The sequence below is a fragment of the Rutidosis leptorrhynchoides genome, chromosome 11 (assembly GCF_046630445.1).
Source record: "Rutidosis leptorrhynchoides isolate AG116_Rl617_1_P2 chromosome 11, CSIRO_AGI_Rlap_v1, whole genome shotgun sequence".
NCBI lineage: Eukaryota > Viridiplantae > Streptophyta > Magnoliopsida > Asterales > Asteraceae > Rutidosis > Rutidosis leptorrhynchoides.
Window position 1 is genome coordinate 234,181,499 of NC_092343.1, and position 4,971 is coordinate 234,186,469.

Genomic DNA, 4,971 nt, shown 5'->3' on the forward strand with positions numbered 1-4,971 from the left:
AACTTGATGTGCCAGCAAAGATATGGCCGAAATGGACGGTTTTATTCGTGCGGTGTCGTTAGGCCGCAGGATGTCTGATTCGGTTGATCAAGGCAGCACACAGTCGTTTTGTTATTTATATTTTGCGGGGCCTAAATTTACTTTTACTTTCTAAGGTGTAGAAGGTGTAAGTTAACCTAGTGTCGAATTTTATGCTGATTAACGATTTGAAGATCAAGTGGATAATTGTCTTTTAGTTAGATTACCTGGATAAAAGATAGTAGTTGATTTTAGCTAAAGGTCCTAAATGCAAAAAAGTAAATAAAGTGGGAGGATATCCGAAGTATGCAGATCAGGGAAATGTTGACCAAGATATCAGTATTGGGTTAGGGAAAGGTAATTATGCGTATGTTAAGACTATGCTTGGATTGATGTTGATCTGGTTGGATGAGCCAATTACACAGACCTACTTATCTCTGAACTCTCGGAGTTCTCTTTAAGCAGTGAGAAGTATGTACCTTGGTCGTATAACTGAAGTGTAACAATACCTCAAGGTTATCCTCAGTAGAGTACTAGGTTTGTTAGTGGGTTGAGCTCTAATCCTAACCCTCGTTATCAGTTTAGGTAACTGAATAACAACATGCCGTGTTGATTGAACACTGATCACAAACGAAAGGAGTCCGTCGGTTTATGTTGGCAAAACCTTGATTGAAAACTAACTACCATTTCATCATACTAATTAGATCACAACAAATCAAACATTATACAACATTAAAGTTAATATACCGATAGTAAAGCAGATAGAAACCTAATAAGTACCTAAACAGTTGATATGACTAAGACCTAGGGAAACAATCAGACAAGAACATGCAATAGGCTTGGGTCATACAGTAAAGGCACTAAATAGATCTTAACAGCTCCTAAGAGGTCTCTTCGGAACAGTCAATAGGCATACTAGGTCATTCATGTCTCAATTCCTAGGTTCCGTGTCCTAAAAGTTCATTAGATGTCTCTCGGGAACTCCGGCCATACAAGTCCTGATCACAACCTAAGTTGGTCAATCCTTAAGATGCTAGCATACAAATCTATCAGACTTCCTAGTTCAGTATTATAACAGTAATCGTACTAAATTAACATAATTATGCTAACCCAAACTTCTATCAGGGCAACATACAGATAAATTAAGCTATCATGGCAATATCGGAACACATTATTAAACATAAAGAGTAAGAATACATGTTTAATACAAAAGACAAGCGTTTCGGATAAAAACCTGAGAAAGCCGAACTAATCTGCCCTGGATCAGAGGGACTCGCCGGGATATCCTCCGGAAAATAAAAACTAAGCTAACTACTACTAAAAACTACTAAAAATATTGAAAATATAAATTGAATTGTAAGTTGAGTGTGTGTTGGAATGAATGGAGAAAGGCCCTTTAAATAGACTTGGAATCTGCCAGCATACGCCTGGCAGGGCGTATGGCAGCCCGTTTTTGGCAGGCCGTATGCTTGGCTGGCCATTTGGTGGCTCGTGTGGTGGCACGTATTTGGCAGGCCATTTCCATAGAGGCAGGCCGTATGGCTTGCTGATCAGGCCTGATTCACTGGATCGTAACTTGATTTCTTGTCTTTCACCGTTTTCGCTCTAGAATCTTCGTTTTAGCTCCGTTTAACTCGATTCTTTTTGCATCGCCTTTGTAATTACTTAATCTACAAAATCAACCGAAAAAGCGGTAATTTTACCGACACAGTTTTAATCTTTATTGTTTTAGGGCTTAATTTAGGGGGTAAAAACGTGACTTTTTGCCCGATACAAATTATCCCATACTTAGCTTTCCTTTTCCTCAAGCAAGAAAGCGGGAATATCAGGATCTTTCTAATAGATTCTCCCTTGCCCTACCCGTAGATCTTTTTATTATGCCTTCATCAGAAGTCGGCACATCTTTCGAAAGTATTAGAAAAAAGTTTCGAGCTTCGATGATTTGGTCGCTAGATTTCAATTGCATCCATAGTGGAAAATGCGTACTTTCCAACTCTCAGATGTAGAGTATACATGATCAGGCTCCTCACTGACGGATCACTCATATCACTCAAGTGTTTAGGGTGTCCTATTCTAATTGTATTGTCGCTCAGAAGCCAGTCGTGTAACAGTTCTCATCATAGGCTTGGTAAAGCATCGATATCTCCACCGGTTAAGTAAGGACGGCACTGATCTTCTTCCTAAGCATTCTTTCAAGAGGAAGACGGGTTATAGGGTTTGGTTGGAAATTTTATGAGTTTTGGTGAAAGATATCCAGATCTTTAGATTTGAGAGAATTGATAGACTTTGATTCTTCAGAGTATCTATTTTGGATAGATAATGGCTGAGAATTCCGTAAAGGTTGTCTTTGGAAGAGACGGATTTTGCTAAGACTTTGTCTATAATTTTCTTTTGCTCTTCCATCATTCTTCTTCAGGGCATCTCCTTGGTTTCTTTTTGCCTTATTTGAGACATTTTGCTGTTAGAGACTTTGCTCTTTCATACAATCACTTTTTTTTTCGGCATACCCTTTCTTCATAACTTTTATCTTTCGTTCCTGGTGCCCAGAGAGGAAGTGATAATCCACTGAAAATAGGTCTTTGACCTATCAAAAACAATCAGGGGTTCAGAATCTTTCGACTAGTGCTTTTGAATCGAATTCGATCGATCTATCTCTTCATTGATCTCTGGATCTTTTGGTGAATGAAAAGGGGAATGAAATGTGAATGGTGTATTTTGGGAGTGAATTTGGGGTGAATATTTCTGATTCATCAACTCTTTATGTGAGTTGGTCGGGGTAAAATTACGTGGAGTGGAAACGGAAACGGATAGCTTTTTGTCTTCTCTATTCGGAAGGAGTATCGCACCTGCACCACGTATGGCGATCACTAACCATTGGCCTTGAAACGTATGTCTGAACCAAGTTCTAACTTGAACCGTACACCGGCACGCTCATCAATTGAAATAACAAAGCACTGTAGATTTGATGGGTCATACAGATACTTTGGGTCCAATTTTCCTCACTTTTTAGAGTAGGGGTCGTGCTTGATCATGCGTAGCCTTTAACATATTTTCTTAAAAGAAATCTTTTGACACAAAATATTAGTTTTAGTTTAATCATTCCGTTCTAATAAATGTTCCGAAAACCGATTTCTAGCAATTTTATTAGATCTTTTGGGCAAAAACAAAGTAAGAATTTTTCAAAATTACCCAATATTCATTGCTTAATTACTTTTGGACAAAAAAATTTCAAAACTTGGCGTTTTATGGTTACTTGACTTAAAACTTCGACCTTAAAAACCTTACCCATTACCCCACACTTAGAAGAACATTGTCCCTAATGTTCTCTAGAAAGAATATTTTAATACTTTATAAATTAAGGACATGACTTCTAAAATTCTAAGTTGGTTGCGGGGGTTACCCCACACTTAGAGATTTTAGTGCGTGATAATGCTAAAAATGAACATATATTTTATAGCATTATTCCTCAAGAAAGACAAGATTTTAGTTGCAATTGTTCTATTTATTTAAGTGATATTCGTTTAAAATATTAAAAGGTGAAGACAAAAGACAGATTCGACAAATTGAAGACGGAAAGGTCCAAAAAGCTAAAAAGTACAAGATACAATCAAAAAGGTTCAAATTAATGATGAAGAACGTCTAAAAAAGACAAGATTACAAGTTACAAACCACAAAGTACACGATATAAAATTGTACGCAAGGACGTTCGAAAATCCGGAACCGGGACATGAGTCAACTCTCAACGCACGACGCAACGGACCGAAAATTACAAATTAATTATGTATATAAATATAATATAATATATAATTAATTATATAAATTATATATTTATATTATATTTATATTTAAAAATTATGTCGGCAAGCAAGAGTCCAAGGATGAGCTGTAATTCCTTTCTCCGCGACTCGCGGCAAATGATGAAGAAAACCTCCGCAACTCGCGGAGGTCCCTGGGACCAAGACGTCTATAAAAGCCAGCGAAGTTTGATCGTTTTAGATATCCTAAAAAAAATCTAATCAATCTCCCTATCGTAATATTAATATAAATATTATAATAATAATTTTAATTTTAATTTTAAATTATAATAATAATAAGATTATGATAGAGAATATTTTGAGTGTATAAGTCGAAATTTTATCCGTGTCATATTACTCTATTATTAATCACTGTAAGTTATGTTTATATTATTTTCATTAATGTCTAGTAGCTAAGCTGTTATTATGCTTATTTAATACCGAAGTAATCATGATGTTGGACTAAAAAGACTAAAAATGGGGTAATTGGACTTTGGACCATAATTGGGGTTTGGACAAAAGAACGACACTTGTGGAAATTAGACTATGGGCTATTAATGGGCTTTATATTTAATTAACGATACCTCGTTAATTTTATATAAATGTTATGATTTTATGTATCCATAAATATCCATATACGCTTAATCGGACACGGTGGGCGGGATATTTATAAGTACAAATTATTGTTCATTTGACCGGACACGGGGATGGATATTTATAAGTACAAAATATTTTTATTATTTATTTTAAGTTTTTAAAATTTTAAGTTTTATTAGATTTATATAATTATTTTAGTTAAAATTAAAAACAGAAAATAAAATAAAATAAATATAGAGTTGAACCTGTCCAAACTTGAACCTGTCACGTTTGAATTTTGAACCTCCGCAACTCGCGGAGGAAGTGAACTGGGCCACCGCGAGTCGCGGAGATGCCTTGACCTGCCACTCCCGTAACCCTAATCTGGCAATTAATACGGAGTATTTATTATTATTAATTAATTAGTTTTAGGTTATAATTAATTTAATAATTAGTTTTAAGTTTTAATTATTTAATATTAATTAGTTTTATTATATATATATATAATTAATACTTTTATAAAATATAAAATAAATATAAAAATAATATTTTTATAAAAATAAATAATTTTATCAACTTTTTA